Source organism: Geotrypetes seraphini, chromosome 19, assembly GCF_902459505.1.
Source record: "Geotrypetes seraphini chromosome 19, aGeoSer1.1, whole genome shotgun sequence".
In the NCBI taxonomy this organism is placed as follows: domain Eukaryota; kingdom Metazoa; phylum Chordata; class Amphibia; order Gymnophiona; family Dermophiidae; genus Geotrypetes; species Geotrypetes seraphini.
The window spans coordinates 17,721,401-17,742,488 of NC_047102.1; the positions used below are offsets into that span (position 1 = coordinate 17,721,401).

A 21,088-nucleotide genomic window follows, 5' to 3' on the forward strand; every position below is an offset into this window, starting at 1 on the left:
TTAGGGGGTGGGCCATTAGTGTAGGCAGACTAGATGGGCCGTGGCCCTTTTCTGCCATCATTTTCTATGTTTCTAAGAGGAAAAGAGAACTTGGTATATATATATATATTTTTTTAATAACAACAAAGTCTAAGGGGTTGGTCCACTCATGGGGGGGATGCGTGGGGGGGCCCCAGTGTCAGGTTATCTACAGTGGAGGATTTCCAGCAGGAGGGATTAGGCACCCTCCTGCCAGTTTTGTTCGGGGGGAGGTGTGTTTTGGCAGGAGGGATTGGGCACCCTCCTGCAGGCGATTTTCAAATGGGGTGGGGGTGGGTGAATGGGTGTTTTGGGCAGGAGATGTGTGTGTGTGTCGGATGAGTTGTTTGACAGTGACGGCGGGAGGGAGTGGACACCCCTTCTGCTGCTGGGGTTGTGTGTGTCAGGTGAGTTGCTTGATGGTGGTGGCAGGAGGGAGTGGGCATCCCTGATGCCAATCTTAGATTTGGGTGGTTGTTTTTTTTACATTTGTGGGTGTATTATCCCAGGACAAGCAGGCATGATATTCTCACATGTGGGTGACGTCATCTACGGAGCCCCGGCGCGGACAGCTTTTCAAGCAAACTTGATTGAAGTTTCAAGTTTGCACACTGCACCACGCATGTGCATGCCTTCTCGCCCACTAGAGGGCGCATCCCACCTCGTGGTCCTCAGTTCAAATTTTTCCGCGGAGCAAGAAAGCCCTGTGGATCTGAGCTCCAGTGTTTTTGCCTTCTAGCTGCCGCGTTTAGTTTGTTTTCCTTCGAATTAGTTCGCGGTGCTGTTTTCTTTTCTTTCGTTTCCTCAAAAAAAAAAAAAAAAAAAAAAGTCTTTCGTTTTTCATCGGACTCCGGGGGCTCCCGGAATCCGTGGCCGCGGGACGTCGGTACGTTCCCGGCCTTCTTCTTTTTCTTCGTGGATGTCCCGTCCTGTTACGGGATTCAAAAAGTGCAGCCGGTGCGAGAGGTTGCTTTCCATCACTGACCCTCACCGGTGGTGCATCGTCTGTCTTGGGCCCGAACATCCGACAGACTCGTGTGATCGCTGTGCTACCTTCCAAAACAGGGCCCTCCGTCGCCGTAAGGCAAGAATGGCCGAATTGTTCGCCGTCGACACGCCGCCTAAGGCCTCGACGTCGGCCTCGGCTTCGGCCCCGGCCTTGACCTCGGCCTCGGCGTCCTCGGGGGCCTCGGCCTCGCCTCGGCCCTCTTCCTCGAAGGCGTCGTCAGTGAAGCAAGCTTCGGGTAAGTCCTCTGTTCCATCCCCTTCAGCAAAGAAGCCATCCTCGAGTCAGGCCAAGGCGGGTGGGTCGACCCCGGCCCCGCATCGGACCTCGACTCCGCACACCCCGAGGGAATACTCGAAACCGAGGTCGCCCTCCAGGGAGTGTGCCCCGGACTCGGAACTCCCCACCTTCGTGGGGATTCCGGCCTTCCAGGATCTCCTCCGAGCTCTGATCTCATCGGAGCTGTCGGGAGCCCTGGAAGTGTTGCAGCGTGCTGCGGTTCCGGCGGCCTCGACCTCGGCCGGGACGCCTTCGGTCTCGGAGGCCCCGGCCTGGGCTCCCTCGGGAGCCCCGACCTCGGCGACCTCGGTCTCGGGTACGGTGGCCCCGTTCACCTCGGTCTCGGCCCCGCCCCGGACCTCGACCTCGGGGGAACCCCCTGAGCGGAGTGTAAGGCCCAAGGAAAAGTCGCGCAGAGTGCGCCGTCTTTCCTCCTCTTCCTCCGGGTCTTCCAGACACGCCTCGCCCTCGACGCGACCTCGGACGGGGCGTCGATCGAGGAAGTCTAAGCGGCCCCGAGGCTCGCCTCGGCGCGACCGTTCCTCGTCGTTCGGGGGCGAGGCGCTGCAGGTGTCGGAGTTGCGCCTCGACAACCCGAGGCTCCTCCGCTCACCTCATGGGAAGTCTTCCCGGGCCGCCTCGCCGAGGAAACGGGAGAGTGTCCCACGAACCCCGGGGTCCTCACCCAAGGGTTCTGCGAGGAGGACAACTTCCCCTTCCCCCTCGAGGGCCCTCGAGAGGGGATCCTGGGATTCGGGATCGGTTAGGGATCCTCATTATTCCCATGAAGCCTCCCCCCTCTCCTCGGTGGGGCGGTCGAGAACCCCGTCCCCCCAGGCTAGGCCGTCCTCATTTTCATCCTTCGTTCAGGACATGGCCCAAGCCCTGGGGATTGACCTCATGGTAGGCTCTCGGTATTCCAAAGAATTTTTGGAGGAACAGGACCTCCCTACTCTTCCTAGGGAGGTGCCTAGACTCCCTCTCAACAGTGTCCTTCTGCAAACCTGGCTGAATAACTTGTCAAGCCCTCTTACAGTCACGTCTGTGCCTTCAAAAATGGAATCGAAGTATAGGACGATTCCCCCTAAAGGGTTCGATAAGGCGCAGCTCTCCCACCAGTCTCTTCTGGTGGAGTCTGCTCTTAAAAAATCACAGCCCTCACGGGTTTCTGCGGCGGTTCCACCAGGCAGGGAGGGGCGGACCCTGGACAAATTTGGCCGTCGCCTCTATTCAAATTCCCTGATGGCCACCAGGGTTCTAAATTACGCCTTCACCTTTTCCTCATATTTGCGTGGTATGGTGAAGGATCTTCCTCAATATCGAAACTCGTTACCGGACTCCCAAAGAGCAGGATTCGATAAGTTTATGTCCAACCTGTCTCAATTGCGGTTGTACCTATTCCACGCAGTGTACGACGCCTTTGAGCTGGTTTCGAGGGTGTCGGCCCTCTCGGTGGCCATGCGCCGCTTGGCCTGGCTTCGCACCCTCGACATGGACCCAAACCTGCAGGAACGCCTGGCTGACTTGCCTTGTGTGGGGTCCGAGTTATTCGACGAGTCATTGGATGCGGCGACCAAACGCTTGTCGGAACAGGAGCGCTCTCTAGCATCCCTGGTCCGCCCCAAACCTAGACCCCCCGCCGCAGAAACCCTTTCGGCCTCCGCCGCGCCGATACCCTCAGAAGTCGACCCCGGCTTTCTCGAGACCGCCTCCGAGACGTCCGTCTCAGCGAGGCAGAGGGGGACAAACCCAAGCCCAGGCGCAGGGCCCTTCTAAGCCCGCGCCTTCCTTTTGACGGGCTGAGCGGACGGGGCGGGTTCCCCTCCGCACTTTCACAGGAACCCCTTCCTATCGGGGGCCGTCTTCGGTCCTTCCGGGAGGCATGGACCGGGATTACCTCAGACGCTTGGGTGCTCCGGATCGTCTCCGAGGGCTACTCGCTCAACTTTGTGTCCTCGCCGCCGGACAGTCCCCCAAGTTTAGTCCCCTGCAACCGTTCGCAGCTACCGACCCTTATAACCGAAGCCAAAGCTCTCTTGAAGCTTCGGGCGGTCGAGCCGGTCCCCAAGGACCAGTGGGGTACGGGGTTTTACTCCCGCTACTTTTTGGTCCCAAAAAAGACCGGGGACCTGCGCCCCATACTGGACCTCAGGAAGCTCAACAAATTCCTAGCCCGGGAGAAGTTTCGAATGCTATCTCTCCCGGTTTTGTACCCCCTCTTGGGGGAAGGGGACTGGATGTGCTCCCTCGACCTGAAGGAAGCATACACCCATGTTCCGGTGCACCCCGCCTGTCGAAGATTCTTACGATTCCAGGTGGGGGACCTCCACCTCCAGTACAGGGTACTGCCCTTCGGCCTGGCCGCGTCCCCACGAGTATTCACGAAGTGCATGGTGGTGGTTGCAGCAGCCCTCAGGTCACGTGGACTCCATTTGTTCCCTTACCTGGACGATTGGCTCATCAAAGCCCCGACCAGGGAGGGGGTTATCTCAGCGACCCGACAGTCTATTGCCTTCCTGCAAACTCTCGGGTTCGAGATAAACTTTCCAAAGTCTCAGTTGAGGCCGTCGCAGTCTCTTCAATTCATAGGTGCGGTGCTGGACACGGTGCGCCTACGCTCCTACCTGCCGACCCAGCGGTTGGAAACCTTGGTAAGGATGAGCCGCCAGGTCTCTCAACTATCGAGGGTATCGGCCAAGCGCATGATGATGCTGCTGGGCCATATGGCCTCGACGGTACATGTCACGCCGTTTGCGAGGCTACATCTGAGGATCCCTCAGTGGACCCTCGCGTCCCAGTGGCGTCAGGAGTGCGACCCGGTGTCTCGCCTCATTTCGGTAACTCCGCCCTTGCGGAAATCGCTGCGTTGGTGGACAGACTCTTCAAATCTGTCCATGGGACTATTGTTTCGCACTCCGCCTTTTCGCAAGGTCCTGACCACGGACTCCTCGGAGTACGCGTGGGGAGCCCATCTCGACGGTCTTCGCACGCAGGGCCTGTGGTCGACAGAAGACCGTCAGTGTCACATCAACGTGCTAGAGCTGCGAGCCATCTTCCTAGCACTTCGAGCCTTCGTTCACATATTGCAGGACCAGGTGGTCCTCGTCCGCACGGACAATCAGGTGGCAATGTATTATGTGAACAAGCAGGGAGGAACGGGGTCATGGCCCCTCTGCTCCGAAGCTCTTCGCCTCTGGGAGTGGGCGGCCTCCCGGAACATCTTCCTCCGGGCGGTCTACATCCAAGGAGAACGGAATTGCCTGGCGGACAAACTGAGTCGACTTCTGCAACCGCACGAGTGGACTCTACACTCAGCAGTTCTACGCGAGGTTTTCGCTCGCTGGGGAACGCCACAGGTGGATCTGTTTGCCTCTCCGGAGACACACAAACTACCACTATATTGTTCTCGGATGTACTCGCAGGACCGTCTGGAAGCGGATGCCTTCCTACTCGACTGGGAAGGGAGGTTCCTGTATGCATTCCCCCCGTTCCCTCTGATCATGCGAACGTTGGTACACCTAAAATCGTCCACGGCCACGATGATTCTCATAGCACCTCGATGGCCGCGCCAGCACTGGTTCTCCCTGCTGCTCCAGCTCAGTGCCAGAGAGCCTCTTCCCCTGCCTGTCTCTCCTTCTCTGCTGTCTCAGAGTCAAGGATCCATGTTACATCCCAATCTGCAGTCATTGCACCTGACAGCCTGGTTTCTTGTTCCCTGACTCCTCCGGACCTGTCTCAATCGGTGAAGGAGGTGTTGGAAGCCTCCCGCAAGATCTCGACGAGGCTTTGCTATGCGCAGAAATGGACCAGGTTTTCCACCTGGTGCTCGTCTTTTCACCTGGATCCGGTATCAGTTCCGGTATCCTCGGTTTTAGAATATTTGTTTCATTTGTCGCGCTCCGGCTTGAAAACCACTTCGGTGCGGGTTCATCTCAGTGCGATTTCTGCTTTCCACCAACCTCTGGAGGGACGCCCTCTGTCACTCCATCCCTTGGTGACACGCTTCATGAAAGGGTTACTCAGGGTTTGTCCCCCTCTTAAGCCCCCGTCCGTCGTGTGGAATTTGAATGTGGTTCTGGCTCAACTGATGAAACCCCCGTTTGAGCCACTCAACAAGTCCCCCTTGAAATTTCTGACTTGGAAGGCGGTGTTTCTAATTGCCCTCACCTCCGCCAGGCGGATTGGGGAGTTGCAAGCCTTGGTTGCGGACCCTCCTTTCACTGTCTTTCATCACGACAAGGTGGTCCTACGCACCCATCCTAAGTTTTTACCTAAAGTTGTTTCTGACTTCCACCTCAATCAGTCCATTGTCCTTCCTGTGTTCTTCCCGAAGCCCCACTCCCATCCGGGCGAGACGGCGCTTCACACGCTTGACTGTAAGAGGGCGTTGGCATTTTATCTTCAACGCACCAGGCCTCATCGGAAGGTTCCTCAATTGTTTTTGTCCTTCGATCCCAATCGATTAGGGCATCCAGTTTCCAAGCGCACTCTGTCTAACTGGTTGGCCGCTTGCATTTCCTTTTGCTACGCTCAGGCCGGTCTTCCTCCCCCGGGTCGAGTCACGGGGCACAAGGTCCGAGCGATGGCAGCTTCGATAGCTTTCCTCCGATCCACTCCGATGGAGGACATATGTAAGGCTGCCACTTGGTCTTCGGTTCATACATTCACCTCTCATTACTGCCTGGACACTTTATCCAGGAGTGACGGCCGGTTTGGCCATTCAGTTTTGCAAAATCTGTTTTCCTAAATTGCCATCCTCCCACCTGCCCTTTTTTGGTTAGCTTGGAGGTCACCCACATGTGAGAATATCATGCCTGCTTGTCCTGGGATAAAGCACAGTTACTTACCGTAACAGGTGTTATCCAGGGACAGCAGGCATATATTCTCACAACCCGCCCGCCTCCCCGGGGATGGCTTCCTTGCTAGTTATGGAACTGAGGACCACGAGGTGGGATGCGCCCTCTAGTGGGCGAGAAGGCATGCACATGCGTGGTGCAGTGTGCAAACTTGAAACTTCAATCAAGTTTGCTTGAAAAGCTGTCCGCGCCGGGGCTCCGTAGATGACGTCACCCACATGTGAGAATATATGCCTGCTGTCCCTGGATAACACCTGTTACGGTAAGTAACTGTGCTTTCTGAGCATGTGCTGATTGCTGTCACCAGCGATCATCACATGCAAATTTAGTGACCCTCCGTGAACCTCATTTATACAGTATGGGGCTCATAATAATATTTAAAAAAAAAAAAAAAAGTCTAAAAAGTGGCCTAAATGGCTACTTGGACGATCAAAAAGCCTGATCGTCCAAGTACCCATAATCAAAGCTGGTTTCAGACATATCTAAAACCAGCTTAGGCCTTTCCCCTGCCTCTAAACGCACAGAGAGAAAGAGGTGTTTTTAGAGGAGGGGAAAGGGCGGGCGGGAGGTGGGCCGACCTAGACCTAGGCGTGCAGTAGGTATAACCAAAACTTTAGGCAGGTTGCCTAGTCGGCACTTATACGTTTTGACTTAGACCAAGTCAAAACAGGTATAAGTGCCGAAAAGGGGCCGCTGAGCTGATCGTGGCTGCTGCGATCAGCTCAGTGGCCCCAGCAACCTGCCTACCCCCTACAGCAATGATCGCGGCAGGAGAGATGGCTCATCTCCCCTGGCGCGATCCACCCTTTCCCCCCTAACGATCAGGGCAGGAATGAGCCCAAGTCCTCCTAGCCCGCGGCACCCCGACTACGTTCAGGGCAAGAGGAAGCCCAAGACCTCTTGCCCCAGCGGCACCCTGATTACATTCGGGGCAGGAGGGAGCCCAAGCCCTCCTGCCCCGCGATCTCCAATCCCCCCCAAAAGGGGACTTAGACGGTTTTTTTGATTATGCCCCTCTATGTGTGTGTTTTTAAGAATGACTCATCTGTTTGAAATTGTTACAATAGCGACCACGATAGTGGCCCATTGGATTTTACTGCAAACATTAGAGAATCTTCCCCTCAGTGGTGAAAGAAGAACACCAGTATTGATGATAGAGGTATCAGTCCTAAGTGATTACTACTCAGTGAATCATGGAGAGAGAGAAAAATCTTCAGGTATTAAAAAAAAAAAAAATAAAATAAAAAAAATTGCAGTCTGAGATCAAGAAAATGTGGCAGAAGGATATAGAAATGTTTCCCATTGTTTCGAGTGCCACAGGCTTCGTTTAAAAATAATTTTCAAGCACTCCTGAATAAAATTGCTTATCTTATGAACTCTAGAAGGAAGCTCTCTTTGGTTCATTGCAAGTACTGTGGCGAGCATTAGCAGTAAATTTGAGAGATTGAGATCATACTCCACATAGCTTAGGAGTGAGGTTCATGCATGTCATAGTGTGTGCAAACCTAACCCATTTGGGGAAATTGCCCCTGAAAGAAACTGAATTACCAATTTTAGACACTTTGCCATCAGAAGCTATAGCTTGTGAAAGTGTTGTGAACATGAAATTTTGAAAGTTCCTTTACGTCATATCTTGGAAGCCTTTTTAAACAAAGGGGGTAACAACAGAAAGGAGAAAGTTGGGAGTAGGGAGTTTTAATAAAGAGTTATATTAATTGAAGGACAGAGGTTAGTAATCTTTTTTGTTTTGGGAACATGGAATATAAAATGCAATACATCTTAATTGTTACCGAAAATTATGATGAACAAGCTGTTTTTTTGGTTTTTTTTTTTAATTTAATATTTATTGAATTTTTTCAATATAATCAAGCATAAAACTTGTACAGAAAGGAAATTCAGCAAGAAATTAATACAAATGAAAACATATATAAAAGAATATCAAATATAAGCGTAAATTTCAACTCAAGTCCTCAATCAGATCCAAGAAGGGATTGAGGGGTACAGATAAGAGTAGAGGTAGATAATAGGGATGGGATTAGAGGTAAGTTATAAAATTAATTAGGGATCACTGTTCAGGCACTAGGCCTGATGGGCCGCCGCGGGAGTGGACCGCCGAGCAAGATGGACCTCTGGTCTGACTCAGCGGGGGCAACTTCTTATGTTCTTAATAGGCGAATCGAACAAGCTGTTATTATGACCCCTACTGATTGTTTGCTTTTTCATGGCAGGGGAAGGGGTGAAAGTGCAGGACATCATGAGTGATGCCTTATGAACTCTAAAAGACAGTTTCCAATTTTCAGGTGATATCAACCAAAGCTCATGGTTTACTTTTAGCTGTCAAAACGACCGATAATTTTCATCTGATTGCCTCCTGCTTTCCTTTTGAGTTCCCTCAGTCTAACTTTATTTTGTGATCTACCTTCATATTTTCAGGGACCCAGCCCTCTGTTCTACTACTCCAGGGGTAGGCAATTCTGGTCCTCGAGAGCCGGAGCCAGGTCAGGTTTTCAGGATATCCAAAATGAATATGTACGAGATGGATTTGCATGCACTGCCTCCTTGAGATGCAAATCTATCTCATTCATATTTATTGTGGATATCCTGAAAACCTGACCTGGCTTCGGCTCTCGAGGACCAAAATTGCCTACCCCTGTACTACACAAATGAGAACCACTTGTTTGTTTCCCAAATTTTGAAAAGCAGTAATTCTGAAATGTTCTGCAGTGATAACACTAGAAATTGAAATTTGTAACCAATGTTGTCACCTTTATTTTTGCTTTTGTTTGAGGTTCCTTTTGACTTGGTAGGTAGTGTGAATTTCTTTGGACTGCTTGAATTTTATTAAAATAATAAAAGAGAGTGGAGGTGGGGATTTTTTTGTTGTTTTTTTTTTACACAGCTCCAATGGTGATCACATCTATTAATTTGAGAAGTTTTTCACTGAGGTCTTTTTCTCCACTGCAACAATATGTTGTTAATTTTTGGAATCTTGGTATTATTCTCATAGCTATATTTGTAAAATTTCTTATAATTGAAATCACCCATTATTATTATTATATTACCTAATTTGTTAGCTTCCCTAATTCCCGCTAACATTTCAACATTTGACCAGGTGGATGATAGTATATGCCTATCACTATCCTTTACACATGGAATTTCTACCCATAAGGACTCCAATGTATCTAATCTAATCTAATCTAAACCTTAAGTTTATATACCGCATCATCTCCACGAATATGAAGCTCGACACAGTTTACAAGAACTTAAATAATAAGTAGAGAAGGAGAAGGTTTACATGAACTTATATGTAGAAGGAAGGAAAAAAGAGGAGGATAGAATTACAATCTGGTGAAAAGCCAAGTTTTCAGTTGTTTGCGGAATAATTGGAGGGAGCCCAGGTTCCGCTGCGGGATGGTGAGGTCGTTCCAAAGTCCTGTGATTTTGAAGAGAAGGGATTTTCCCAGTTTGCCTGCATAGTGAATGCCGCGTAGAGAGGGGAAGGCTAGTTTATAACTTTGGGCGGTTCTGGAGGAGTCGGGACTTGAGGAGTTGTAAGATAGTGGGATAAGGGGAGGAAGGATGCCGTGAATGATCTTAAAGGCCAGGCAGGAACATTTGAAATGGATTCTGGAGATCATTGGGAGCCAATGAAGTTTGGCTAGGAGAGGGGAGGCATGGTCAGATTTGCGTTTTGAAAAGATCAATTTGGCTGGAGTATTCTGGATTAGCTGGAGTCTTTGAAGACTTTTTTTTTTATAGATTTAAGTAGATGGCATTGCAGTAATCTAGTTCGGAGAGGATGATGGATTGGACAAGGACGGCAAAATGTTGTTGGCAGAGCTTTTAGTCTGTTTGTCCCAAGGCCTTCTTTATCATTCAGCATTGCTTCTTCACCAATTCAAGCCATCCTATCGCTGATTATCTTTCTTCCACCAGGTCTCAGAGATGCTTGTACTATCTTTCTTTTCATTTAGTGCTTTATAGTCTTACTCTCCCATCTTATTTTTTTTAGCTTCTAGGATACTTCAAACAGTGATTTTATTCTTATTAACAATGTGCTCAGCAGTTAAAAAGCAATTATTTGCAGTTTTTCAAGTCTGTCTCCTCTTTAAAAGCATCTGGTCTATTATTGCCTTGATGGCACCTACTATGAGGATGTCCTAATTTCCCTGTTTTGGATATATCCTTCAAACTACTGCTACTACTACTTATTTCTATAGTGTTACTACTAGACATATGCAGTGCTGTCTATCAAAGATACCATGAGCTTTTGAGCCACTCTATCTCCTTTTTAAATGTTGTTGGCAGCAGCCTAGTTCCTTCCTGGTCAAAGTGGATCCTACTTTCCGGAATATGCTTCCTACTGACCAATTCCTCAGAAAACTCTCCTTAAACTCATCTCTCTTCTTACCTTATTCTCTATTTCTATGGATAATACTGTCATCCTCCCTGTCTCCTCAACTTGTAACCTTGAGGTCATTTTGACTCCTGACTCCTTTCTCTGCCGATATCTTGTTTGAAACTTGGACATCACCAGAAAGGAAGGGATGAATTTTGAATCCACACAAAAATCTTTTATCTGCTTTCTTGTTCTAAAGCCTGTTCTTTTTAACGTTTTTGTGAACGATATTGCTGAAGGGTTGACAGGTAAGATTTGCCTCTTTGCAAGTGATACCAAAATCTGCAATAGAGTGGACAGTCTGGATGGTGGGAATAACATGAAGAAAGACCTGGTGAAGCTTGAAGAATGGTCTGAAATTTGGCAGCTAAGATTTAATGCTAAGAAATGCAAGGTCGTGTATTTGAGCTGCAAAAACCCGAGGGAACAGTACAGTTTAGGGGGTGAAGAACTTATGTGCATGACAGAAGAATGGGACTTGGGTGTGATTGTATGTGATAATCTTAAGGTGGCAAAACAGTTAAAGAAGGTGACAGCAAAAGCTAGAAGGAAAAAGAAGGTATTGATGCCCCTGTATAAGACTGGTGAGACCTCATTTAGAATATTGTGTACAATTCTGGAGACTGCACGTTCAAAAAGATATAAAAAGTCGGTCCAGAGGAAGGCTGCTAAAATGGTGCATGGTCTTCATCATAAAGTGTATGGGGACAGACTTAAAGATCTCAATATATATACTTTGGAGGAAAGGTGAGAGAGTGAAGATATGATAGAGGCGTAAATGCACATGAGTCAAGTCTCTCTTATTTGAAAGGAAGCTTTGGAATGAGAGGGCATAGGATGAAGTTAAGAGGTGATAGACTCAGGAATAATCTAAGGAAATGCTTTTATATAGAAAGGTTGGCAGATGCATGGAACAATCTCCCAGAAGAGGTGGGGGAGATGGAGACTGTCTGTCTGAATTCAAGAGAGCTTGGGACAGGCACGTAAGATCTCTTAGACAGAGAAAGAGATAATGGTTACTGCAGATGGGCAGACTGGATGGCTCATTCGGCCTTTATCTGCCATCATGTTTCTGTGTTGCCTACGTAGATGACTGCAACCTACTATGCACAGATTTTCCAATGAACTCTCTCCCCTCTTGTCAATTTGTTCAAAATTCTGCTTCATTAATTATCTTCCTCCAGTATTGGTAGACTTGCATAATCCCTCTTCTCAGATTACTCCTTTGGTTCCCTGTCCTTTTCCATGTACAGTTCAAACTACTCTTACTGACTTAAGCTACAAATTTATTCATTTTGCAGCTCCTTGATATCGCTTCTCTCTTTTTTTCTCCCTACACCCCTCCTCTGGAATTCATCTGTACTCTTCTCTTCTACCATCAACTCCAGACCTTGTTCCTTGCATCATGTTGCTCTGTATGCCTGGAATAGACTTTGAGTCAGTATTTCATCCTCAGATCCAGGATACATACTCACCTTTTTGAGGCTGCTTTTAATGTGTGTCATTTTTTTAGTTATTAAATACCTGTGATGTTTTTAATTGTTCCCATAATGAAACACCATAATTTCTTATTTGTCTTATTTATTTTGCCTTGAATAAATTGTAAGCACTTTTCTTATATATTTCTGTACAGTGCTACTTACTGTACTGTGCTATAGGGATATTAAGTAGATAATGCTTTCAAAGAAGGTATAAAAGTGATTGCTTTTGGTGAATAGTAAAGAAATCTGTTCCCCTACCCATCATGAGTGGGGATTGAATATGTTTTGTTATGTATCATCTAAAAATGGATTAGCTTACAGAAGTTCATAAAAGTTTGCAAAGAATGAGGGGGGGGGGATATTTTTCTGTTCCAACAGTTGACATAAAGAGCTCATTTTCATATACTCCTACAGTTTTAAACAAGAGAAAGATCTTCTCATGTAGTTGAAACTGCTCATTCACTCTACTTTAAAATGTTTACAGTAAGAATTTCTTTTGCAGAGCTGTTTCATGCATCAGTGCTCAGAGTTGAATACAATGCTTTCTTTTCATGTGGGATTTCTGTAATATGCATACTGAACTTTAATTTTCTGACAGCTTGGAAGGTAAAATGTTTAATATCTATAATCTTATGGCAAATGCAATAGTTCTACATTATTTTCTTGGCTAAACTGTTACTTTCATGAATCCATTTATCTATCCTTTGAAGAAAAAAGTGTGTAAGATATACCTATATTTATTGTATTTAGCATATATACATTCTTTATGATTTATTTATTAGTTGGTTTCTAGATCTACATACATAATTTAAAATGTGACACAACATAATTTTCAGGGGTAACAATTATAGGGGGTTGTAGTTTATAGGTATACAATCAGACTAGTAAAGACAAAATGTATTTATACATTTAGCTCAGAGACATCTACAGTAACGTTCAGGCTCTAGTTCATCAGAATATCCATTTGTGTCAGATAGTGATATTTCATCACACATTAGTAGGTGGGATAAGCTTTTTTAGTGCGGATTTGAATGTGTTATGGTCGGTTATCAATTGAATTTGTATTGGGAGCAGGTTCCACCACTGAGGCTCCATAATGTAAAGGATGGGGTTCCTGGGTTCTTCAAGGTGAATTTTTTGAGTGGAGGGTATGTCAAGGAGGTTAGTCTTTGAGGACCGAAGTGGTTGAGTAGGTTGATGGACATGTAGTGTGGATGCCAATATCGAATATAACATACCTGCCAGTTCTTTGAAACCAGTATAATTACTTTATATCGGATGCGATACTCTGTTTGCAGCCAGTGTAAGGGCATCAGTGTTGGTACTATATGTTCATACCTTGTAATATTGTGAACCATCCTGATCACAGCATTTTGGGCAGATTGCGGTGCTTTTAGATATTTTTGGGGAACTCTTATCAGTAAAGCATTGCAGTAGCCAAATTGAGGAATGACGGTGCTTTGGACAATGAGACTGAAATTCTCTTCAGATAATACTCTCTTCAGGGGTCTGACAATTTTCAGCTTGAGGAAAATTTTCTTCAGTACATAAGAGATGTAGTTTTTCTTTAGGGCAGGGTCAAGGAGTACACCAAATGATTTCAAGTGTTTAACTAGTTGGATATTGATATTGTCTGCTTTAACTGAGGAAGGAAATGTGAGGTTGTCACGGCTGCTCAGAGGCATTAATTTTGTTTTCTCTATGTTAAGTTTGATCAGATTTTTGGAGCAATTGATTCCCTGTGTTCAGAGTTGAGATCATGAAATCGATGGTTTCTGAGTAGGGTTGTTTTGACTCTAAAAACGTATTGTATATCATTGGCGTAGATATGATAATCCATCCCTATCTCACATAGGACTTTGACAAGATGTTGGAGGAAGATGTAAAGCAGAGTTGCTGATAGTATGGAGTCTTGGGGAACTCTGTGATTCAATGTTATTATTTTGGAATTATCTGTCCCATTCTGTACCACAAAGTGCCTTATTTCTAGAAAAGATCTGAATCATTCAAGATCAATACTGTGGATTCCAATGGGGTAGAGTCTGTTTAAGGAGGATCTCATGATTCATTAAGTCAAATGCAAAAGAGATGTCTAGGGACACTAGGCTGAAACACTTGCTCGTCAAACCCTGCTTGAATAGTGTCAAGGAGGGAAACTAAGAGAGCCTAGATGTAGTGATTATAGCCTTATTGAGTATCTGGTGTTCATTTATGAATTTGGTGAGTTGGTTGTATAAAACATTTTTCTACCACTTTGGCCAGAAAAGGTAGGTTGGAGATCAGTCGATAGCTATTGATTATGGATGTGTCTAGGGAAGTGTCTTTTAGCAGACAATGCTTTCTTTAGCGGGGATGGCATTGTGCCAATTTTTAGTATTGTGTTTGCTAGTGTATGCATGGCTGGTATAGTTACTGCCTTCATACTTTTTATCAGAGTGAGGTGGAAGCTGTACAGAGGGCAGAAAAAGTTAGCTATTCACTTTACTAGGTTAGAGGTTTGGTTGGCTTGAATTCTGACCAGCATGCATTATTTAACATCTTGTGGAAACTCAGATCATGTATGTCCTGATTGTAGACCACAACGTCTTATTATGCTTAACAGAATCCTCGCTGCCCCAGGTACATTAGATAGAGTGTGAGCCCACCGGGACTGATAGGGAAACATGGCATGTCGGTGGAGGCGCTCCCGCAGTGCACTTTAAGAATAAGTGCATTGCGGGAGCGCCTCTACTGAAATGCCATATTTCAAAGTTTTCATCAGGGTCGAGGCACCCAGCTTAATATTAGCAGGCAGTTCTCGTGTCGTACTCCAGTGAATTTTATTCACTTGTATTTGTTGTAACAGCCTGGCATGGCCCAGTATCCTTCATTACCCATCTTAATAGTACAGAAGGAATTGGATTTAGGGGACAGTTCATAGAATTCAAAGATTAGAATTTGTTTTCCATCATCCACTCCTGTTACTCTTGTAAATTCTATAAGTGAAACTTAAGCCTTTGCCTTTTAAAAAAAAATTTATTTTGTCAGTGGTCTTTTACTTTGTTTGTAATCTTCATTTTGCAGATCCTTTCAGTGCTTTCTTTGATCTGCCGCCGCAAAGTGGCGGTACGCTGGACCCTGCCTACTTCTAACCAGTCCTGGTATATGCTCTATATGTTGGAATTCCTTGCAGTGCACGCCGAAGGAGCACGCATAAGGACCAGGTAATGCTCCTTAGTGCGCTCCTTCGTTCACAATTCAAGTGCGCACAAAATTTAATTTTCCCAGCACAGAGAAACCCCCGGTATAATCAATTACTTATCGTAACAGCTCTGCTACTCTTCTCCCTTTTTCTTCTATGCTTTGATATGGATCCTCCAGATGCGCAGATACCAGTAATCTGGGGGAACCAACCAAATACCTTTGCCAGGTCAGTTTACCCCCTAGCACCCCAACTCATTGAAGTTCAACTGAATATTTATTCAACCTCCTCTAACGGTGCTTATTTGAAATCACTCAACATTGGTCTGATTAATTTGAGATTCATTAAAAGCAAACATCACCTAGTTAGGGATACTATTTTCCTAATTCAAGATTCATTAAAAGCAAACATCACCTAGTTAGGGATACTATTTTCCAAATTCATTAGATCTCCTTTGTATCACAGAGATATTGTTGACTGATGGTGACAAAGCTTACCTCGCCTATGCTTGCCCCCATGTTTTATGTATCACTATACACTTCTCCCTCCATATTTACGGTTTCAGCATTTGCGGTTTCAATTATTCACGATTTTTAGCTTGCTGGTTCCTACCCCCAAATTATGTCAGCTTCCATAGAGAAATCACTGATTCCCAGCACTTTCTTCATCATGTTTGCCTCTCCTTCAGGAACAGGCCAGGTCTCCCACCATGTTATTTGTGGTTTCACCATATTCACAATAGTTTTTAATAGAAAACAGCAAATAATATATGAAAAAGTTATTCACAGTTTTTCTGTATTTGCGGTTCTGTTAATCCCCTTTCACAGCAAATACGGAGGGAGAAGTGTAATCATCACATCGGGAGGAAGGGAGGAGGTCTTGCAGTTATCCACAGGAATTCCCTTATAATTGATATTGAATGCTCACCAGTAAAAGCCCCAATTGAATCCCTTCAATAAAGTAAATACCAATCCCCAGATCGATTTTTTACTTCTTTATATTCTCCCACCAATCAGCCGTGATACCTTCTCTCTTTTTCAATCAATCCTATTTGATTTTAGCACATTTTCAACCTACTACGATAATTCTTGGGGATTTTAATGTACACTTTGAACAAGACAACACCTTTACTACCAAGCTCCTAAATCTCTTTACTAACCTAAACCTATTGCCTACAATAGCTGACCCAACTCATGTAGCTGGACACATTGTGGCTTTGATCCTAATCTCCAACTTCCAGAGTTCCTATTTCTCTCTTCCTTCTGTTCACCCGATGCCCTGGTCGGATCATTCCCTAATCATGATATATTATCATCAAAAGTCACACAAAATTCCCTGCCTGCCAAAAACAGTCTCTTCTAGAGATTAAAGTAACCTCAATGTTTCCTCAACGTTCCAACTAAAAATTGAAGATCTATCCAGCATTTCCCTGAAGGACCAAATTACAGAATGGGAAATAGCTTGTCGTGCACTTCTTGACAAACTTAACCCCGCTCACCACCCGTATTATTCCCCCCGGTAGCATAAAGAATCCTTGGTTTACTGCAAAACTGGTACTTATTAAAAAACAATTATGATCATTAGAATGGAAATGGCGACTCAAAAACCCCCTACCAATCTATTGAAATATAAAGAACAGGCAAGTTACTACAAATATAAAATGAACCAATCAAAAAAGAATTACTATGTAAATCGTGTTTCAAAAGCAAGAAACTCTGGCGATTTATTCCATTCTAAAGTTATTAATACCGTTCAAACAAAAGCATGAACTAAGATCCGGTAACTTGCCCACAGTTCATGAACTTGATGATTAGTTCTTGGAGAAAATAGATAACATTAGGAACCATATACAGACTAAGTTAGTCTCTGATCTTACATCTGAAGAAAATGATTCTAACCTATTTCTTTCCAAATGTTCCCGGTTTACTTTGCCTTTACTAAGTGACATTCATCGACTCTTACAATCTATAAACACCAAGGGATCCCACCATTTCTCCTAAAACATTTCCTGTCCTTCTTTGCAACCATTATACATAAACTTATCTTAAGCAGTTATCCGGGTCCCTTCCAAAATCATGGAAAGAATCGGTCATCCATCCAATCATTAAAGATCAAAAGGAAAGTCATCTCGACTGTTCCAACTATCGCCCTATCACTAATATCCCCTTCCTAGCCAAACTGACAAAGAAGGTAGTCTTCAACCAAATCTCAGAATTTGTTGAGAAAATGAAAGTTTTGCACCCAAATCAGACAGGATTCCACCAAAATCATTTGACAGAACACTCCTTGATAGCCCTAACAACTTCAATCTTATATTTTCTGGATCATCATCAATCTGTTCTCCTCATATCACTTGACTTATCCGCGGCCTTTGACACTATGGATCATCATCAATCTGTTCTCCTCATATCACTTGACTTATCCGCGGCCTTTGACACTATAGATCATCATCTACTTTTAAATCAACTCATCTCTTTAGGATTCAGTGACCAAGTCCTGCAATGATTTTGCTCTTATTTTTCGGATTGGTTCTCTGAGGTCATCTTTAATAATTCATCATTAAACACATATTCAATTATGGTATGCCACAAGATTCCATATTATCTCCTCTACTATTCAACATTTTTCTGGCTCCATTATTAAAACTAAGCCAATCTAATGGTTTCTCAGTTTGTGCCTATGCAGATGATATCCAGCTTCTTCACCCATTTGACTCAGATAACCCCAATGAGATAAATAACATCAATCAGAAATTAAGGAAAGTTAGTCAATGGTTAAGTGACAATATGTTGTCCTTCAATGTCCCAAAGAACAAAATCATGCTTTTCCCATGGAAGGATGATCTTAACACTATCTTCCCCAATATGCATTTAAAAGAATTCCACTTTAAGTAGGTACTTTGATAAAAATTTTAGGTGTTAACTTAATTTATGGTCCGTGAAAAATAGCTTCTACAGATTGCGCATGATACAATCATTGGTGAATTTCTTATACATTCCCTTGTAATCTCTAAACTCAATTTTTATAATTCACTATACAAGGGTATCATGCAAAAAGAATTAAGAAGGCTCCTGATAATTCAAAATACCGCAATAAAAATGATCACAAAATCCAGAAAATTTGATCATGTAACGACCCTTTTGAAGAGCGCACACTAGCTTCCCATATCACACAGAATTACCTATAAAATAGCTCTACTAACATTCAAGGTTCAATCCTTCAAAGCACCCTTATTCATAGACAGAGTTGTTATACCCCAAATTCCCTTAAGATCACTAAGACCAATTTATCAAAATCTAATGTCCATTCCCTCTTTGAGAGTTATTAATACAAGATGTTCTAGTATTTTTTTTGTCACAGCCCCCTAACTCTCTACCTACCCATTTGAGGGAAAATTTTTTTTGATAGATTCAAATGAAAATTGAAAAGTTTCTTATTTAAAGATGCCTTAGAATCTTAAAGATGCCAAACCTACATAACCTCCAGATTGTTTCATATCCTTGTTCTTTTTGCTTTCTAACTGACCTGTTTCCTCCTGTTGTTTTTACCATCTTTGTCTGTCTTTCCTATAACTATTGTAGTTCCTCCCCCTTTTCACATTGTTCTGTGAGTCCATTAGTATTTTCGTCCTTGTTTATGTTCATTTAATTACATGTTAAATGTACTCTCCCCTTTATTTTAAATTTTTGTACATCGCTTAGAAGTATGATAAACGATCAAATAAACTTTAAATAAAACTTGAAAACTTGTTCCCTCAGGGTAGAATTCCCTCCCTTCCCATCCTTAGGTTATCTTGCAGCCTAGAATTCCCTCCCTTCCATCCTTGGGTTATCTTGAAGCCTAGAATTCCCTCCCTTCCCATCCTTGGGTTATCTTGCAGCCTAGAATTCCCTTCCTTCTCATCCTTGGGTTATCTTGCAGCCTAGAATTCCCTCCCTTCTCATCCTTGGGTTATCTTGCAGCCTAGAATTCCCTCCCTTCTCATCCTTGGGTTATCTTGCAGCCTAGAATTCCCTCCCTTCCCATCCTTGGGTTATCTTGCAGCCTAGAATTCCCTTCCTTCTCATCATGGGGTTATCTTGCAGCAACTGAATTGTATGCTTGTGTTTTGCTATATTTGTTGGCCACTGTCAGGTGTATGAACAGATGTTTTCTGCTGTAATTGCTGATTCTCATACTATCTATCGTACAATCCATCATCCTCTCTAGATTGGATTATTGCAATTCCATTTACCTAAGCTTAACAAAGAAAAGCCTCCATAGACTCCAACTAATCCAGAACACCGCGGCTAAGCTTATCTTCTCAAAAAGTAAATTTGACCATATCTCACCACTCCTATCCAAGCTCCACTGGCTTCCTGTTATCTCCAGGGTCCACTTTAAATGTGCCTGCCTAACCTTCAAGATCCTTCACGGCATCCTTCCTCCTCTTATTCCTTTATCCTGGAATTCCTCAAATCCAATTTCCACTAGATCCACGCAAAAACTAAAATTGTCCTACCCCTCCTTAAAAGGCATCTCCCTCGTTGGTAAACTTGGGCCCTCCCTCCCCTTCAGAATCACTCAGCTCTGGAATAGTCTCTCTTCCCCTCTTCGTAACTTGAGCTCCCTTCTACTATTCTGTAAGCATCTGAAGACTTGGCTCTTCTCCAAAATGTAACTCTTCCCCTCTCTGGTACTCTAAGCTCTAACCTCTCTTCTTACTTACTTATATAATTCCATTGGAGTTCCGTTCTATCCCAAACCCTGTAAACCGTGTCGAGCTCCACTTTGTGGCGATGATGCGGTATATAAACCCAAGATTTAGTTTAGTTTAGTTTATAGATAATATTAGAGTGTTGCAAATTTTCTCAGTTATCTTAATTAAAAAAGAGGACATCTTCATTTGCTAAAGTACTTTCTATGATTGGTGTTCTTATCTAATTTATTTTAGTTTTCATCTTAAGTAGAAGTTATTATATAGCACCTGGATACACAATATCTACAGAAGCTTTCTATGGCTACACTTTTGTTTTATTTTGTAGTCTTGTACTTTTTTGTATATTTTTGTGTTATTGGATATTGCTATTTTAATTGCTTGTTGATGGCAAATGATTCTTTAAAAATTGGGAATATAAGATTGAATTTTAAAAATCAGCTTATTAACCAAATTTTGGGACTTGAAACCCTCAAATCCTTTTTTTTTTGTCATGCCAGTCTTGATTAGACTGTATGCTCCGTAAAGTATGTACCTTTTGTTATGTGTCTATATATGTACAGCACTGTCTATACCTTGTGGGGTTACATAAATGGTTAATAGTAAGTGAATAGTAGGTAGAAGTCTGTCCACCTCATATACAGTCTGCCTAACTGGAGTCGTAGCCTAATGGTTAGAGTGGCAGGCTGAGAACCAGGGAAATCTGGTTTAAATCCTATTGTGGCAGCTTGTGACCCTGGGAAAGTCACTGAACCTTTCATTGCCACACATAAAAACTTTAGATGGTGATTTTTTTCTCTGTATGCTAATAAACTACCTCTTGTAGGTGTGGACAAAATCAAGAGTTCTCATAAATAAAATGACCTTAGACAGTCCGTGGTGTTTATACTATATTTGTGTGTATTGGCTTCTTTGATATTTCTCTAAATGTTTTGTCAGTCTTCACTATATTTTACACTATTTTATTTTACTTACTGTATGTTCTTTTTCTTCATGCAAACTGATATTTATATAATGACCAAATCAAGTAATTATATACATTTGAATCATCTTGGAGGTGGACCAATGCAGTAACTAATTTTATGTAATCCTATTATACTGTGCTGTGGAATGAGGAAGAAATAATTAAAATAAATTTCAAAGGGACCCAGCATACAGTATCTATTTCAGTT

At 44.1% G+C, this 21,088-nt stretch overlaps 1 protein-coding gene across 2 annotated transcripts in view; it reads left to right on the top strand.

The window, feature by feature from the left end:
* Window positions 1-21,088, top strand: part of SBF2 (SET binding factor 2) — a 571,734-nt gene that overhangs the window by 59,426 nt on the left and 491,220 nt on the right. The window lies entirely within an intron of this gene.